Below are 20,794 nucleotides of genomic sequence, written 5' to 3' on the forward strand. Positions count from 1 at the left end.
TAAGAAAAATACTGGCTTCTTTTTTTATGTAGTACACAAATACTTAATAGCTTTATTTTTACAATTAAATATACAGTTGATCTAGGACATGCCCTATGCCAACTATAAATCTGTCCCCACATTTTAAATTTACATCCCACTCCGATGCAACATGGCTTTGCCAAGGTGCAAAGTTGCTCCTTTATTTTTGCTTTGCTCTCCTTAATGACTCAGGCCCAGTATATTCTCATCAGGTGACTCACCCTTCACTATACATATTCTGGAGTGCTTGCTGCATTTATTCAGAATATTCCAATTTTTTTCCAATAGGAAAAAAATATATCTTTTATACGTAGTGGAAAGCAGATTTAACTATGAATCAATATTCTCTTTCATATTTTTATTACCGTAGTTCTTATATAACCAATAATTATTATGTGCTCTATTGATCAGACCAGTATAGCACTTATTATAAAATGGAGGTATTTAAGTAACTCTCTGGATAAGTTACAATAAGTGTAATGGAAAATATTTAATTTATGTCTAATCACCTAAGGTCAATCTAAACTCACAAATACTTTATGATTTAATAAATAGCATGACCAATAGATATTAACAGCAGAATCTTCCATACTTGAGAGTCATTGATTAGTCTGGTCAATCCCAGATTGTTGTCTCCCAGTTATTACGACTTCTACGCGTGATTCACATGATAGTGAATACAATCATGTCACTAATATTGTAAAATATGTGAATATAAAATAATATAATTACATTACAATATATATATATATATATATATATATATATATATATATATATATATATATATATATATACACAAATCTGAGTGATTTTAAAATGTGAATATAAAATAATATATTACATTACATTATATATATTACATTATATATACAAATCTGAGTAGGACATAGATGATCACTGGATGGTTGTTATAAACTTTATAGAGACTAAAATTAGTCATATGATCATTTGAAACAATATTAGTCGGTTCAGAATAAAGATAAGGACATTAATTCAATAATTTTTGTTTTTATGTATATATATACGGATGTATATGTATATGTATATGTATGCTTTGTATGAATATATATGTATATATGTGTTCATATGGTCTTCAATAATTGATATACAATGTTTGATATGAGGATTTCTATAAAACTACATTATCTATATGGTAAAACAATCTGTACAGATTTAATGGTAAATGCATGTTGTGCATGACTTAAAATCATCCGATTAATTGCTATTAATATCTATCATATGTGATAAAATCTGCCATTTATATACAACATTAATTGACACAATAACACTTGTCATCCACTGTCTTTATTATATTGAACCATCTTTTTATTAATACATATGGACCTGGACAATTATCAAGAAAATTCTATTGGTTAAATTAGGCAAGCAAGCATGTATAAAATGACATTCTTTACTGAGAGCCAGCACAACCCCCTGAGACAATCTGCGAGACAATGAAACGCGTTGGACACGCCCCTTATTGACGTCATACAGGAAGGAACACAGAACTTGCGCTCCACAGTGGAACGCACGCTGGGCCGATCATCGCCTCACACTGCCATCACTGGACCTGTCTACATACACAGAGATTATTTTTTATCCATCCGCTAATCTGGATGCTAGGATAAGACTTATTGGCTGGTTACTACCCTCTGTCACACTCTGTTTCTCGGGTGTCTCTGCTCGAGCCCCTAAACATTGACTGTTACTTTAAATCTCTCTTATTAGTACAGGTTGTCAGCTATGCCTTGTATCCGTGATTAGTTCACCTGTGTATTGGGCAGTTCTACTATTGGTCAGTCTCTCTTTATAAGGTCCCTCCTTTCCCCTGTGCTTTGCTGGTTCTTCAAGTCATACCTGACCTGATTCTGATGTCTCTCCTGTGTTCCACATCTCTGTGGTACTGATGCTTCTATGCCGCTGGGTGCCTGGACTATGCTGACCAATACACATCAGTTTGCTTACCCGTGATATTGCTGTGATTAACATCCACTGCCTACTCGGACTGCATTATTGACTATTACTGCCATGTTCCACGTTTCCGTGGTAAGCCGTATTTCATTGCTGCTGTGTTTGGATTATGCTGACCTTTATGCACCTGTTCCGCTTACCTGTGGTAAATTGCTGTGATCAACATCCACTGCCTACTCGGCTTATACTATTGACTATTATTGCTGTGTTCCACATCTCCATGGTAAGCTGAACTTTCTTGCTGCTGTCTATCTGGACTTTGCTGATCTCAACGTACCTGTTCCGCTTACCTGTGGTAAATTGTTGTGATCAACATCCACTGCCTACTCGGCCTGCACTGTTGTCTACTACTGCCGTGTTTCCCATCTCCGTGGTAAGCTGAACTGCTTCGCTGCTTGTGTCTGGACTTTGCTGATCTCAACATACCTGTTCCTCTTATCTGTGGTTAATTGCTATGATCAACATCTACTGCCTATTCGGCCTGCCCTGTTGTTTACTACTGCCGTGTTCCACATCTCTGTGGTAAGCTGAACTGCTTCGCTGCATGTGTCTGGACTTTTCTGATCTCATCTACCTGTTCCGCTTCTAGTGGTGATCGCTGTGATCTTCATCCATTGCCTGCTCGGCCTGCACTCCTGACTTCTTTTGTTATGTTCTACATCTCTGTGGCAAGCTGTACTTCTTTGATGCTGTGTGTTTGGACTCAACGTTCCTGCTCCGCTACTTGTGGTAATTGCTGTGATCAATATCTACTGCCTATTTGGCCTACACCGCTGACCACTCTACATCTCCGGAAAATTGTTGTGATCTACTTCTATTTGTCCACCTGGTCCGCACCATTGACTTCTGTTGCTGTCTTTTACACCTTTGTGGTAAGCTGTGCCTCATCGCTGTTTGTATCTGGACTTTGCTATTTGCTGTACACCAATTCCACTATTTGTGGTAATCATTATTATCAACATCTCCTACCTATTTGGCCTGCATTACTGACTACTGTTGCTTTGTTTTATCATCTTGTGGCGGTTACCCGTGGAAACAACATTTGCTCATTATGTCATCTACATTGTTGTCTATGCTGGCTCGTTGACATCCTGATAGTGAGCTGTTAATCATCACTGTTGCATTTGGATTTATTGAATTGTTCATCTCTAGTACATCGTTGAACTCTGTATTATGTTCCACGCCTAAGTGGTATAGTGGTGAGTTGCTAATAGCCTTCAGTCTGCATTATTGAATTGCATTGATGGTTCCTATTCTCTGTATATTATCGTTATCATCATCTACAGTTTACTCAACCTTGTGAACTTTGTACTATATTTTACAATAAAGTGGTTATCGTTATTATCACCATTTGATGTTTGAATTGGATTTCTTCTGTTATCAAGTATTCTCCATCTGTCTCACTGGGAACTTTCCTAGAGGACTGCGACCTGCAGGGTGGAAGTCGCTGAAGCCCAAATTCCCTAGCGGGAGTGTCTGGTGAATACCTTCCACCTTGTTCGACTCCACGCCTCTAGGGAAGTCTACTCCTACTGAGACAACAGGATCTCACTCATTTATTCGTGAGCTCTCAGACACCCTCCTCCGAATTTGGTCATGATCTACATCTGAGAGATCAGTGAGTTTTTCGGGCTGCAAGCCCTGTTCTTAGCCCTGTTCCTATTTCAACATCTTTGTACTATCCATAGGCTTTCCACCACTTGCCTTTCGCTGATAAATATGTGGATTTTTCAATAAACAATGAATGGTTGGACTGGGTTACTTTAGGTTGGCATCACGTGATGACCGGTATTTTATTGTAAGATTTTAAATTTTAATTTTTAAATTATATGGTTGTTTTGCCACTACATTTTAATTTCATCCTAATGGTTCACAATATTGTAATTCACAAAGTTATTTTATGTATAGTGTGTAACCTTATAGCTAAATGTAGCACAATAAAAGCATAATCGTTACAATCACTTATCATCAGATATTTACTGGTAATAAGGAGAGATACATGGTGATATACATATATGCATCATTACACAGATTATTTTAAGTGTTATCCTACTCTATATCCTATTTTCCATTACACTTATTGTAACTTATCCAGAGAGTTATTTAAACACCTCCATTTCAGAATAAACACTATACTGGTCTGATCCCCAAAGTCAAAAGAGCGCATAATAAGTATTGGTTATATAATACTCTATCAGGGAGGGAAACCCTGTATTAATGCAGCTCTTGCAAATTTGGATGAAAGCACGGTCCTACTGTAATTTTTATTACCGTAGTTATACTGTTTTTATTAAACCATAAACTTTGTTTTTCTAACATGGCGTTTGTTGCTCTGTGAACAATTTACACATTGTGGAGATGCTATATAAAATAAAATATACATTAAAATACATGAAGTAGTAGACAATGTTATATCTGTTGTTCTCATTAATGGGAAAACATTCAAACATGTTTTTAATTGTATATAAAATACTAACTTGATTTCAATCATTTTATAAATGTACCTGTTTAATTTTTCTGTCTGCAAAAACATTCAGATCAATATTTAGACAAAGGGTGTAACACAGGGAATTTTGAAGCATAGAAATAATAATGATACTATCACCGCAATTAAGTTGTTCATTTTTTCTCTGAGATTTGCCAGTGATTTAATCACTGGCAGCTCATATCCGTGTTCTCTTGTGCTTTCCTTCACGGAGCAGATTTAAAAAAATAGTGATGTAATTCAAGTAGGTGGAGTACGTCCAGACAGACAAATGGAACAAAATGGATGTTTATTTTCTACAGTTACCATAGATAGCTATAGTAATATGATGCAAAGTCTCTGCTATTGATTTGAAGTTTGATCTTGGTTTGAAGTTTTAAGTTATAGTCATAGCTATAATTCAAATTTCTCCATCAATTTTCCTTTATATGTCTCATTTCCTAAGCTCTCTGGCTGAACTATTCTATAGCTTAGTGGCTGAATTTTCCTGAACAATACATTTCTTTTTTTACACAAGTGAATGAGTGCTCTAATGTACGAGTTATGGTCTCGAAATGTAGTAAAACGGTTTGTAAAAATACATATACATGTTCACTCAGGGGCCATAACATGTCCCTAATAGGCTGATGAGTCGAGTCTTGCCCCGAGGCTAAAATTTGCCTGCCCCCCCCCCCCACAATTCAATCCATCAGTGATGAGAATTTTGCTTAAAAACATAAAATACACATTTTGCATCTGGATAAGCAACAAAGAAAAGACAAGTTGTTTCCAGACCAATATCGATTGTGAGAGAGTTTGGGGAAATTGTTTCAAAGTACTTATGCTAAAGCATAATGTACATTTCTTTTGCTAAATATTGCAAAATTTACTTTTGATATTTTTTGTTTGTATATGTTTATATAGTACCACTAGTTAAGAATTGTTTTAAAATTGTACAAGAACACAGTACAAGTGGCAATATACTATATTAAAAGGTAAATGATAGAGTGTATAAGTGTAAAAAAAGTGTATTAAGAGGTAATGAAGAAAATTAAGGTAGAGGTCCATGTCGTGAGGAGCTTACATTCTAATTAAATATTTAGAAAAACAAAAAGAGAGCAGTAGGTGACAATTTTGTGCATATACCAAATAGGACAAGAAAGCCATATGTGCAGAGCAAGTGTCATAGACTTGATTAACTGCTTCACTCATAAAATGATACTTGAGAAATGTTAAGAGGGGTAAAGGGTAGATGTTTGGTGTTGAAAGCTAGGGAGTTCTAGAGATACTCAGCAGCATAGGTAAGGGGTTTAATACCAGAAAATACATGTTACTATGTTATGGATAAAGTAAGCCAGTCACTTAAGAGCACAATCAGAAGTGAAGAAATCCATTAAATCAGATATGTAAAAGTAAACATTGTAAAGTACCTTGAAGGATAGAAAAAGGAACTTGAATTGTATACATTATTTGATTGGGAGACACTCAAGAGATTAAAAGTGGGTGGAACTTTTGGATGAACTTGGAAGTTTTGCAGCTGCATATGATTTTAATATAAATTGAGAAGGTATAGAGAACTCCGGTCATTTTCCAGTATCCTACCTTCCAACTCTCCTCACCACCCGTCACTCCCTAGGTCTTCACAAAACAGCTCTCTCCTGGTTTGCCTCTTACCTCTCTGGCCGCTCTTTTAGCGTGTCTGCTTCTGACTCTTCCTCCTCCTCTTCCCCTTTCTAATGGAGTCCCACAAGGCTCTGTCATTGGTCCTCTGCTCTTCTCTCTCTACACCACCTCTCTCTCGGTTAACTCATTCAATCATTTGGCCTCCAATACCACCTCTATGCTGATGACATGCAAATCTATCTTTTCCTTCCCTGACCTCTCTCCAGCCTTCCCAGCCAAGGTATATGTCTGTCTCTCTGTGGTAACTAACTAGATGTCACAGCGCTTTCTGAAAGCCAACATCTCCAAATCAGAGCTCATCATCTTTCCTCCTGCCAATGTTGCTATCCCTTCCAATATCTCCGTCTTGGTTGACAACGTCACTCTTTCTACTGTCACACAAGCCAGCTGCCTTGGAGTCACCCTTGACTCAGTGTAGAAAATTTCAGACAATAAATAAGAACATTGACATATATTCTCCACATATTCACTACATTACTATAGTGTAGGTCCATGCTGTGGTTAAATAAGGTAAAGGTTAACTAAGAAGAGCTTAGATGCATGTGTGTCTCATTTGGTCATTAATTGCAATATCCATGCATGTGTAACTGGCATCAATAACATTCATCCCGGTGAGTGCAGGCAGGACGCACCATACTCCTCACTCCACCCAAACCCTTTCCATCCACGCATACTTCCCATCCCACTAACCTTATCCACATATCTCTACTATCCTCTCTTCCCTTCTCCTGTGCACTATGGAATGTCAGGTCTGTTTGTAACAAACTTGCCTCCATTTATGATCTATTCATTTCAAAATCCCTCAACTTCCATGCCATTATAGAGATTTGGCTCACCTCCTCTGACATTACATCCCCTACAGCCCTCTCCTGTGGACACTCCCTCATTTACACACCCAGAACTGGAAACAGACAAGGTGTTAGATTAGACATTCTATTTTCTCCAAGTCATACCCTCTGAAAGCTCCCTCTCATTCTCTTCCTTTGAAGTCCACACTATCCATCATCATCATCATCATCATCATCATTTATTTATATAGCGCCAACATATTCCGTAGCGCTTTACAATCCATCTAATTTATCCTCTCTAGTATTGCATTGCTCATATTTATCATCCCCCAGGTCCAGTTTCCTAATTCCTTGACAACTTCACAGCCTGGATCACTTATTTCCTATCCTTTGATCTGCCTACTCTCATACCAAACAATTTAAGCATTCCCATTGATTATCACACTGTCTCTTCTACCACTAAACTTTTTTCACTTACTTCCTCCTTTGGTCTCTCCCAGTGGACCTCATCTTCCACTCACTGTGATGGACACTCCATTGACTTTGTCTTCTCCCGCTACTGCTCCATCTCTAGTGTTTCCACCTTAGCCTTCCCATATTGCCACATGCCCTCCCACCTGCACATAAATCCACATGTACACAACGACACCTAAATACTCTTAACCCAATTCACTTCTCATTTTCACTTGAACAACTACTTATCTCCTATGACTGCATTGTCCTGCCCTAATTAGGCTGCCTCTCTCTACAACAAAACACTAATTTTAGCCCTAGACAATGCCGCTCCAGTTACCACATACAGTCTCCGTCGACCCAAACTCCAACCATAGCACAATAAACAGACTCGCTACCTGCAAAAGTGCTCCCACACTGCAGAGTGCTTCTGAAGGAAATCTTGTTCCTATTCCGATGTCCTAAACTATACGTTTATACCTTCATCTTAAAGCACTACCCTTACAATTGCCAAACAAATATACTTCAAATCTCTATTGTCCACCTAGTCTTCTAACCCACATTGCTCTTTGCCACCTTCAACTCACTTCTCTGCCCACCTGCACCCCCGCTTTTTCCCTCACAGCCCATGATTTTGCCACCTTCTTAAATGACAAAATCTACACCATTATACGAGATATTTCCACATGCCAAATTCCACACACTGTACCCACTCTACTCACCTTCACCTACACTTCCCAATTCACTCTTAATTCATTTACTCCAGAAACTGAAGTCAAGATCTCTGTACTCATCTCATCATCTCACCCTACAAGCTGTCCCCTCAACCCTATTCCCTCCAAATTTCTTTCTCCCTCTCCTCCACTGCATGCCCACCTCTATCTCACCTCTTCAACTTGTCTCTCTCCACTGACACATTTCATCCTCCTTTAAACATCAATATTAACATTCACCTTTACATTGCCAGAACCACTGAGGGCTCTCCATGAGTAGGGGTAACACTGCCTACTTTGCATGCACTGGTGCTAAGAACTATAACAATCCCTACATAAGAAAGTTCCCTCCATATAGAGCAGTGTTTCTCAACTCCAGTCCTCAGGACCCCCCAGCAGTACATGTTTTCCATATCTCCTTGCTGGAACACAGGTGTATTCATTACTGACTGACACGGTGTAGCAGGTGGTATAATTATTTCGCTGGTCACCTGGCAATCCTGCACTGTTAGTGGGTCCTGAGGACTGGAGTTGAGAAACACTGATGTAGAGGGACACTGTAAATACAAAAGACTCGTGTATACAATGCCCTTTCAAAAGAAACCATCACTATATGCTTCCTCTCTCTCCAACTACTGCCATATTACTCTCCTTCTCTTTGCCTCCAAACTACTTAAGCAATTAGTGTACTATCGCCTGTCTCACTTTCTCTCCTCTCACTCCATTCTCTACTCTCTGCAATCAGGCTTTTGCCCCCAACATTCTACTGAACTGCTCTCACAAAAGTGATCAATGATCTACTTTTGTAAAGTCTACGGATCATTTCTCCATACTCATTCTCTTGGGCCGATCTACTGCTTTTAATGCACCCTCTTATCCAACACACTCTTCACTCCATTACCCTTTGTGACATAGTTCTTTCCTGGTTCACTACTTTTCCATCCTTCCTTCTATTCTTACTATCTGTTGGGCCCCCACAATGCTCTGTTCTTACCCCTTTACTTTTTCAACTGTACATCTCTTCTCTTGGGGAACTAATTTGCTCATTCGGCCTCCTGTACCACCTCTACAAGACCCAAATCTATACCTTTTTCCTTCTGTACTATCTTGTGTAAACAACTAACTTTCTGCTATCTCCAAATAGATGTCCCAATGTTACCAATGCTACCTAAAGCTCAACATGTCCAAATGTATCATCTTCCATCCTCCCAAAGTCACCCCCCCTCAAATCTCCTTAACTACCAATGCCACCACAATTTTCTCTGTCTCCTAAGCCCGCTACCTTGGTATCACAATTGACTCCGCCCTCTGCTTTTTTCCTCTCATCCAGACTTTCTCCTAGTCCTATTGACTCCACATTAAAAACATTGCCAGATTAAGCCCTTTTCTTACCCAACATGCTTATCTTGTCCATTCTCTCATCATCTCCTGTCTTGACTATTGTAACCTCCTGCTATCTGTAATTCCTGACACCTATGTATTCCCACTCCAATCCATCATAAATGCTGCTGATTGATCTTCCTCTCTCTCACTGCTCCACATCTGCTGCACCACTTTACAAATCCCTCCACTGGCTCCCTGTGTCCTTCAGAATACAATTTGTATTACTTATCCTTTCCTACAAAGCCCTCAACACCACCACCCTTTCATACATCTCAAAATCATATCAAAATCTTGTCTCTCCGGTCCTCTTAGATCTACCTCTGACCTGTGCCTTTTCTCATCTCTGGCAACTTCCTGTCACTCCACCTACAAGACTTCTCACATTCTGCTACCTACTTATGGAATTCCCTACCACACCCCTTCAGGTTTTCCCACATTCTTCAAATATTTAGATGCTCTTTGAAAACCCATCTCATTTTAGAGCTTATCTTATCCATGATGATACTATTCACACTAATGCACCTGGAAAACTAAACCTCCACTCTAAGCCACACTCGCTCATCTTGTTTCAGCTGTGCACTCTTCCACTTAGAATGTAAACTCTCTAATAAGCAGGGTTCTCCATATAATTTTTTTCATATCTGCATTTATTTTGTCTGTTGCATCTTATAAATCTATGATAATAATAATACTAATAGTAATAATAATAGTAATAATAATATTAATAATATCAGAGCATCCCAGAATTGAGACCCCAAAGAAGGAGGAGAACCCAAATAGAAGGGAGGAGTGTTGCTACCAGTATTTTAATTGGGAAGAGTGCCCTGTATGAGGAGAAGCCAAAGCACCAGAGACCACCACTGAGAGAGGGTGGGGAATTTTGCTGCACGAGACAACTTGCCTACACTTCATGTCAAGAGACTCTCAGGAGTTAGAGGGTTTCTGCAGAAAGGCAGCATTGTGTGTAGAGTAAGGGGCTGAGAAAACACAGTGAAGAAAGTGTTAAATCCCAGTGGAGAAATCACTCCCACAGAGGAGGGGTGGGCTGAGACTGAGAGTACACATGGCAGAGAAGAAAGCACAGGTAAGGATATACATTACCTATCCATGCATCCCCTTCTTCCACATATGGTGACAACGGCTTACATATGCATTATGTCATATTGAAAACATTTTTTTTGCTAGATTTTAATTAAGGTTAGTATAGCTGCAGGAGAATACCTAGTGATTTTAAAATAAAAAAGCAGGCATTAAGCATGACTTGCCAGTAGAAGGTATATTGTAAAGTTATTATTATAATGTTCCCTTTATTATGTCTTAGTTACTAGAAGGGCTGTGTTGTTTTGAATAATAGCTCTTTGAATTTTCCCCCTTATGTTAGAATGTATAAAGTTACATTGCCATAGACAAGCCACATACGATTTTTGTAGTGGTGCTCTTTGCATAGTGCAAAATTATCAGGTTTGTATAGTTTCAGGTTATAATCTGTTTGGGCATATTACGGAGCTCAAATAGATAAGAGTTACACTGACTTATTGTAGAAGTCAGGTCAAACATATTTAACTGGTTACAGTGGTCCTCATATGTGTGATTACAGTACGAAACACAGGAAAGGCTTTCCTTAGTCCATCATTTAGAAGCTCCATGGAAGGAACTGAATCAGGTGTAGGGTTTAAATTTGTGCCCATGACCAGGAAGGGAGGAGAGGCATTAATACAGCTATATACTGTGCAGAGGTGTACCCTTCCAGTACTGGAATGTCTTGGACATTGCACTGATTGCAGCAATGCAATTATGTAGCAATGTAATATGACGTCTGCCCTGGCTACCAGCCCCCTTTATCTGCCACCCTAGGCCAAGGCTTATGTGACCTTGAGACAAATTCTGGGAGAAAATGAGCAGTGTATTGATAAAGAGTACTTCTAACCGTTTCTTGGTTGTCATCACACCTCTGTGTAATTCAATAGTTGTTTGATTAGAGTCATATTTCTGAGACAGTAAATCCCGTTTCCCATGTGAGTGATTTCCTCAAAGAAAATGCATCGCTTTGCAAGCAGTTAGTAGCAGAGATTAAGTCCTTGTTCATACTCCCAACTGTCTATTTTGAGGGAGAGAATCTAGATTTATTGCAAATAAAATTTGGCATGGTCTATTTATGAGGGTCATAGCTAACTCAAGTAGGGCATGGCTGTGCAGACGAGGGAGTATTCAAGGTGTATTGGGGCATGAAAAATTGTGTCCCGATGTTATGATTGAAAATGTTGCCAAATATGCATTAAGTCTTAAATTTTTATAAAATAAAAGAAGCAATTAGAACAAAGCATGATACTACTACTACTACTACTACTACTACTACTACTACTACTACTACTACTGATAAAAATAATACGTTATTTTTAATTACAATACAGACCAGCTCATGTTGTGAGAGATCATCATGGTAGCTCTAAGTTAGCAGAGACCGAGAGGTAGCAAGGTAGGAAAAGCTGTATGGAATGGATAAATAATCTTGACTGGAATATATACACTAATTAACTTTTTTTAGAGTATTTGTCTATATTATAATCGTGTGTCACAAATTTTCTAAAAAATTAAAATGGTTTACTTAATTAAAACAATAGTGAAAGCATAGGTATGACCTATAATTATAAGTTAACATTAATTATAATGGATGCCTAGCAATATTCCATTCAGATAAGTGCTGCTACTGTTTTTTTAAGGTCTCACAAATGTCTTGTATGATGCAGATGAAACCAAGATTTCCACGCTTGCTGATGTTATGAGCCTGAAAGCATAGCAAACATTAAAGAACAATGCTGTCAGCTTCAGGAGGTCACAGATCATAGGAGTACACAGCAAACAGATTACACTCTCAGGTCACTGCACATAAAAGTAGGATAATAAGTATGCTAGCATAGAATAAAAACAAATGATATCTGGTAAATAGACATATGCTTTAGACAGGCATGGCTTGCTTTTAAAATGCAGGATGACAAGCCAGGAAAAAATCTGTTAAACCTCTAAAGGTTTTACTTCACTTATAAATATACGACAATGTCTGCTTTTGATAGATATTATGGCTAAAAGGCAGAGATTAAACAAAACAGGGACTAAAATTGAACGTTTACATAATTGCACAATTCACACGTCTTACTCAGTTGCCTGTCAGCTCATTTCTTGTTATGTAAAATAAGGTACTTGCTGAACATTTCTTGGAACTGTAAGTACAATACAGACAGTACTTGTCTGATTTATAAAACTGGTGTAAAATTAAGCTGTCAGCCATTAAATTAGATGTACTGCATTAACACCAATTTTACTTATAAGGCACAAACAATATTTATCCACATAGAAAGCCAGTATGCTTAAAAAATTTCCTAATATTGTTGAAATAACAGGCCATTTTAGCACTGGTATTTTATATAAAATGACCATGATGGAAATAATTAATTATTGGATAATATTCTTTGTGGGGATTTCTTTTTATTTCAAGCTGTTATGGTCAAAGATAATGAGAATCATATTGTTTTAATAATCATCATAATTTTGCATTATGACTCATATGCATTGGACTGTTCCCAGGACATATGTAATTTGTCAGAGTTTGTTCATTATTCATCTAATGTTTCTATTGTTATGAAACACCATTCAGCAGAACTAAACAGGATAATCAGGCACTAAAACTATATGTGCAAATGTATATACACGAGACACTGGCAAATGTCAAAATGGCAAACATCAGCAAGAATATCACTGCTTCTTATATAGAGGTCACTGTAAGCCTCAAATAGCAAAATAGCAAGAAAACTGATAACAATACTGGTTCCTATCACACAGTAAAAAAAATAAATCAAAATTTTCTCAAATAAAATGCAATAAATGAATTATAAATAAAGAAATAAACCTTATAGAAACAATGATAAGTAGAATGCATTATAAAAAGTATGATGACAGATAATTTATTCATATAAATAAGATAATAATATTGTCTTATTTATAGATAGATTTCTAATACATCATGACATACAGAGCAATGTTAAAATTGATGTACAGATGTCACAGAAACAAGGGAAGGTACAAAAGAATAACATATGTGCTTGGGCAAAAGATGATGTGAATGTCATTTTGAAGAAAAACAAACATTAAATTACTTTGATAAGATTTTGTCTCCTTTAAATACCAAAAAGAGCTTTCATATCTACTTTTGGTTTCTTTCCCCAAAAGCTAAAGCTAATTAGATCATTTTTCTTTGTAATGTAGTATATGATCTGATGAACCTCTGGATGAATGTCCTCTGCATACTTACTCCTCTGTAATTTAAATGTATACAGTATACTCAAGAGCAGGCGCGGGCTGGTAGATGAAAGACCGGGGGGCAGACAGGCGGCCGCATCACATGACATGACAGCCTGTGCGCTGACGCGGTCGCATCTGATATCATCAGATGCCGCCGCGGGTGGAAATTATGTATTTTGCATCGGGGGGGGGGCGGCCGGCCTCCCCCCGGCCCTAATAGCCGTCTGAACCAGCGGCTCGGAGGGGGCCATTGCCCTCCTGCCCCCCGGGCCAGCCCGCCCCTGCTCAAGAGTTAAGTTAAACATTTATACTCGGATAAATTTAGAGATGCTCAGGCTTGGTTTTCTGAAAACCAAACCCACCCGAACTTAGGAGATCCGAGGAAGTTAGTGAGCCGGCTCGGTACTTACGCACGTCCTCGGATCTGAATCGAGGCAAAATGCTATCGCTGCATTGTTGGATCTCACAGGTTTTGGATTACATAAGTACCTCCCTCCTCAGGAGATCCAGCGCCATTGCTCACTCAGAAACAGGGGTAGCAGTGTTCTTGTCACTCTCCATTCTCCAGTGACATTGCTCACACAGAAACAGGGGCAGCAGTGTTCTTGTCACTCTCCAGTGTCCAGTGCCCTTGCCCATACAGAAACAGGAGGGGTAGCAGTGTTCTTGTCACTTGTCAAAATATGACTGGAAATTATTGTTATTGAGGTTAATAAAACCAAAACACAATGTTAATCCAGATACAAAACCAAAACACAGGGGTCAGTGAACATCTCTAAATAAATTATGACCGTCCTGGGAAAACCACAATGTATGAGAGTAGTCTAACAGGCCCTTCTTGATAATAAAAACACACATTTTGGTTGTTACTATCAGAGTCTGCTTTTATGTTTGCGGAAGTGAATTATTTTTGGATAACTAGACATTTATGAGGACCTCAGAAAAAGAGTTGCCAATGCTCATTGAAAGACAAACAAATAATACATAAATTAGCAAATAAATAACAAACACCTCTAATATTATTTAACAACAGCACTTTAATGCTTACCCAGGTGATATATACACACAGGGGCTCGTTAAGTTGAACGCAAATTGCGTTCTTGGCGTATAATATGCTTTTCTACATCTGAATATGTGCGCAAACCACTAATGTTGGAATTAGTGCTTTGTGTGCTTTCTCAGAAGTAAAAGAGTGTTATACCCCCAGAACGCAATTTGCATTCAACTTAACGTACTCCCAATGTTACCAACAAAGTGATAAAAAAAAAAATCACAGTTGCAGAACACCATTGAGCAAACAATGAACAATACCCGAGGATGAGCAGTGTTTTTTTCATTTTCTGAAGCTCTTTAGGGACAGGTGAGAGGACATTGCAGCTGGAGTTGGTAACCTTGATCATCATATCTGTTTTATTTTACTGTTTCAGACATTTTTTGTGTAAACTTTAGTAGTGGTCACATGCTTCCACCGCTTTCTGTAGTGTTTTCCCCTCAGGTTTGTTATTGTATGGTTTTTGACCTTGTGGCTCCTCTTTGTTTTTTGCAATAGGCCTTGGTCATGCGCTTCCTCTGCCTTCTGATGCGTCTCCTCTCTCGGTGTTTAAATGCCTCGTCTGTGGGCATGTGGGTCCTCTATTGTTTATTGCAATATGCCATGCTAATAGCCATGTTCTTAGTACACATTGTATAATGTCCCCTCTTTTGGTATGTCGCTGCCTGGTTTTTGGGCGTGTGGCCCCCCTTTTGCTTTTTTCGATGAGTATATAACTTCAAAACCAGTGCACATATCAGCCTAAGATCTGGGGGGGGGGGGGTTGTTTACACCCATGGCAGCATTTATTATAACAAATTTCATTACATTATGAAACGGTCAGTTTGAAACCCTGTGATGATTTGAAGAGGAATAACCCTCCACTGATTGGGCTGGAAATTTTGCAAAATTATTCTTTAAGCTTCAATCTATGCCTGGCATCTAAGCAATGCACACAATTTCCTTCTTTGCATTGAAGTGGACAACCAACAAAAATCTCTACAAAAGCAGTCTATGCAGAGCCGTTTCTCTTGATCTTTGCAGAGCCTATTCTCTTGATCTTTATAAGGTACAGAGAGCATCCGAGTGAAATATGTACAATTCAAAGAGCATCCTAGTGGCCATGTAGTATAACAGAGAGTATCCTAATGACCAATATACAATACAGAGAGTAACATAATAAACATTTTACAATAGAGAGAACATTCTAGTGATCTCTATAAAACACAAAGAGGATTCATGTGCTGTCAATCCAATACAGTGTTCTAAAGACCAAAATGTAATGCAGGCAGATTTACAGTGACCTTTAAACAATACATAGAACATTAGAATGACCAATATACAATATAGAAAGCATCTCAATTAGCAATATACATACATTAATGCCAACTCGGTTCTGGAGGTAAATATAAAATACAATCCATTCAAACAATGGTAATTTTACAATGCAGGTATCATGATCTGGCCCAGTCTGCAGTTCAGTATCTTCCCTGTAGATGCTGCACTACCTTGTTTGATCCTGCCTACAAGGGATTAAGCCTTCATAATTACTCCTGGAACTTAATCACCTGAGGCTGGTCTTTAAGAGACTGCTTTTCTGAGCAATCTGGGCCATTAGTTCATCAGTTGTCAATGCTGCTGGTCTCCCTGTGAATATACTGGTGACTAATCCTGACTTTCTCCCTGGATTTGGCTTCTGCTTGTTGCAAAATTTTTGCACCTCCTCTTGTGACCCAGACCCCAAATTCATTTGACATTGCTCCTGCTTACTCTCTGGTATTTTTGTGGATCTGCTGACTTCTGACCCCTGGCTTGCCTGACTCTCCTTTTGCCTTATACTCCCATGGATCATTCGGTGCCTTCAGACATCCAATATCTGCCGTCCACTGTCTATCTGTTTAAAAACTGATTCTCAGGCTTCCCTGCTTAACCTGGCAATCCAGACACCCTGCATCTGCAGTCTCCTATCATACTTGGATAACCTGTGTCTCCAACTTCCCAGCTAAACTGATTATCCTGACAACCTGCACCCAAAATCATCCTGTTGGGCCTTGTCTGCAGCTTTACAGCCAGTCCTGCTTACTCTGACTAACCTGTAACTGCAATTAACCTGTTCAGCTTGCTTCAACTGTTTCTATGGACTTGTGATCGTTGCCTTATTATTTACTGCATCACATTTTTACCTGTATGACCTGTGTTTAAAATAAACGCCCTGTGCTTCATTCACATTACCCTCCAGGGTCTTCACTTTGGGAATCCTAACAGCAGACACCCTTAATCTCTGGTGGTGTTACAGAATAGACCCCCTAAAATCTCTGGTGGCTTTATAATGCAGACCGCCACTGCAGGCATCCATGTCAAGTTTGATAATGAACATCTATATAATATGCAAAGTTTTCAGAAAAATATGCACTACATTCCACCAAGAGAACCTCATCCCTACTATAAACATTTAGAATTTTATAGTTTGCAGCCTCAAGACATAAATGGCTCCAAATCTCTGTGGAAATGATGGATTTTTGATTATAACAACAATTTCTACAGGAGAACACTGTTGGTGGGCTGAAAGTTAACAGTATATAGCCACACAAGACAAAAACAATTGTAAACATACACGTACATCAACAACTAAAAAGATAAAGCAAAACAAGTTTCACATTATGGAAAGCTGAAGTCCTGATATTGGCCCATTTGAAATTTAGTGACCTGACAGCAAGCAGTTCATGCAAGACAACACATCAACATGTATATGTTGAAGCAATTTGTGGAATGAGGAATGGGTTAAAATATTGTATAGCCATTTGTTTAGCATATGCTTGAGATGAAGGAGGTTATGTACATTACTAAATGTAAAGATTCCCATTCCTTTTCCAACAAAGAAAATTAATGTTGGACCAATATGTTCAATTAATGTATCGCAACACAATTGGCAATGGATTGTAATACTGGGATAAAATGGGATTTTATTGTCCAGATAGTAGTGATTGGATACCAGATGCTGGTAGCCAAGAGACTGAAGTAGAAGAAACAGTGGAAGCTAGTCACAATATTGAGAAGCATTGAGGTGCTGCTGCAGCTGTAGTGTAGGTTTAGGTGCAGATGACAGCAGAAGCTGGTCACAGGCAGAAGTGCAGTGGGATGCTGTGATTCCTGCAGTGTATGCGGAGACCGGGGGAGCTTCAGGAGGCAGAATATTCAGGGACAATGGTGCATGGTCTACAGCACAAAACTTACCCAGAAAGACAAAAACATCTTAATATGTATAGTTTTGAGAAAAGAAGGGAAAGGGGGACATGACCAAAATGTTCAAGGGTTTTAACATTTTAACAAAGTATTCCATTAGAGGTGGTAGAGGCTAAAAAAGTAGAGCATGTTAAACATGTCTGGGATAGGCATACTTACAAAGAACTAAGGATCAAATAGGGGTTGAGGTTACCATAGATTACAAAATGGAAATGGGCAGACAAGATGGGCCAAATGGGGCTTATCTACCGTCAAATTCTATGTTTCTATGACAAAGCAGAGGTCAGGAATCCAAGAGATAGAATATCCAAAATATAAGCAATGGTCAAAGGTGCCAGAGATAAACTTAGCTATGGGAAGCCAATGGTCAGCAGGAGTCAAGTCAGCAGATATCAGAGAACAGGAACCAAATTTGTTGTAGGGCTAGATATTATTATTATTATCGTTTATTTGTAAGGCGCCACATGGTTTCCGCAGCGCCGTACACAGTACAAACAGTAAACTATACAGGGTAAAACAGTACAGAACATTAAACATAAAATACCAATACTTCAGAAACTCCGGGCAGGCAAATACAGTAGAGACGGAGAGGAAGAACAGGTATGGAGACAGGAGGGAAGAGGGCCATGCTCATACGAGCTTACATTCTAAAGGAGGGTGAACAAAATCAGGCACAGAAGGGAGCCAGTGAAGCAAAGGGGAGAGAAAAAATAGGGCCAGGGGAGAAACAGAAGAGATGAGAGGTTAAGTGGATGGTTGGTAGGCCTTAAGGAACCGGTGAGTTTTAAGTGCCCGTTTGAAGGAGCACAGGTTGGGTGAGAGACAGATGGAGCGAGGGAGGTCGTTCCAGTGAAGGGGGCAGCGCGGGAGAAGTCTTGGATTCTAGAGTGGGAAGAGGTGATCAGAGTGGAGGAGAGTCGCCGATCATTGGCTAGATACTGTATAGAGACAACTCAATCACAGAGTGCTGAATGTGAGCAGGGCGCTCCTTAAATAGTGCAATGATTATGGTGAGACAGGGACAGCTGGAATAAAAGTGGAGTACAGGAATATCTACTAACCATGTTCATGGACTTAGTCTTTCAAAACTATTTCTTCTTGTTATGAAGAATATTAGCAGAAAGCACCGAGCCTGACAAAAGGAAATAAAACATACATTTGTTTAAGATTATCTTTATGTTTTATTAGGATCTAAATAAACATCTAATCTTATTATAAGTGAAACTAATGTGAGAATGCTAAATAGTTCGCAAACTTTCTCTTGCTACATTATACATTTTTAAATCCACTCATATAGTTATGCAGACAGACCGACAGACATCAGGGACAGAGTGTCCTGTTTTTTAACTAATCTGGAATACATTCTTCTTTAACATTCTCCTGGCAGGTTACAATGAAGTGGAAATTATACTGAGATTTCTAGGAGAATGTTTCATTAAGGTCATATATTTGTATTCATGTGTAGATTCAGTTACTGCATAATTTTAACAGCACAATAATGAAGCTGCTATGCCAGCATATTAATTTACACATCCATTTAGACTTTTGCATATATGAGATAGTGCATTCTGCTCATTTGTGGTGTACTTAAAAACTGTCACAGTGTTACTTGGCATAATAGAAGACAATTGCAATTATAATGTGACTTATTTGTGCCACCCTGTTTTTAATTTCAGAAACTGGGATTATAAGGAGTGCACACTTGATAACATATGGTCAGCTAGATGTAGAACACGACAAGAACTATCCCATAGGTAGCCCTCAAACAGTTAAGCCACAATATTACATTACCAATAATATATAGGATGATGATTATAAGGTAATTAGAAATGACTAAACAGCCTTAAGACCATATGCAAAGCATAAATATACATATATAGGTCACGGAATACTGAGGCAACTTTTATTATCAGTAGTCATTTAATTTAATAGTGGGTACAGAATTTTTTATAATACAAGTTTTTATTAAAAAAATCTGTTCCTGAAAACACAGATCCAAACTGACATAGACTGACACAAAGGCTCAGGATGACAGTGACTTATACTCAGCCTCTTATTGCTACGTTTAGGATCACAAAGACTGCCATGCACAAAGTCACTGTGACACACTAGATGCCTGTCCACCACCTCTTGTTACCTTTCTTGCTGCTCTGTGCAAGAACGATCTAAAATCTCTACAGGGCCACAGCAATAACCGAATCTGACAGAAAGTTGCAATGATGCAACTTCCTGTTTCTTTCAACAGAGGTTTCATGATTGGATTTGGAGCTGCTGTGACCATGAACAAACCTCTGGGGAAACCCTTTGAGTAATCCTTCACTTTGGGAAAAGATAAGTGAAGAATTTTTAGGGGAGAATTCAATTGGCCACATTACTGCCGAAGGTAACATGGCCTGCGCTCTATTACCGTTAATATGGTAATTCTAACCTGGATTTCTGCTTGTGGGTCCCTGAGCTGCAAGCAAAAATCAGCGTTAAAAATTACCCTACTAATGGTAATAATGCGTCCAATTAACATAGTAACTGTATTTACCGTAGTAACGGTAGTAGTACGCAGCTTGCGTTACTTTCGTCAGTAACTTGGCAAATTGAATTCCCCCCATAGTGTATATTCAGGGCCTGATTTAGAGTCAGACACAAGTTCTTCTGTTCATCGCAAAGAGCACTTTTGGCCAAAGATCCGTCTCAGTTTACAGTCCAACTGAGACGGATCTCCCTGTTGCACCTCTCTGCGCTTAGAGAGGTG

Source organism: Mixophyes fleayi, chromosome 3 (assembly GCF_038048845.1).
Source record: "Mixophyes fleayi isolate aMixFle1 chromosome 3, aMixFle1.hap1, whole genome shotgun sequence".
NCBI classification, from domain to species: domain Eukaryota; kingdom Metazoa; phylum Chordata; class Amphibia; order Anura; family Limnodynastidae; genus Mixophyes; species Mixophyes fleayi.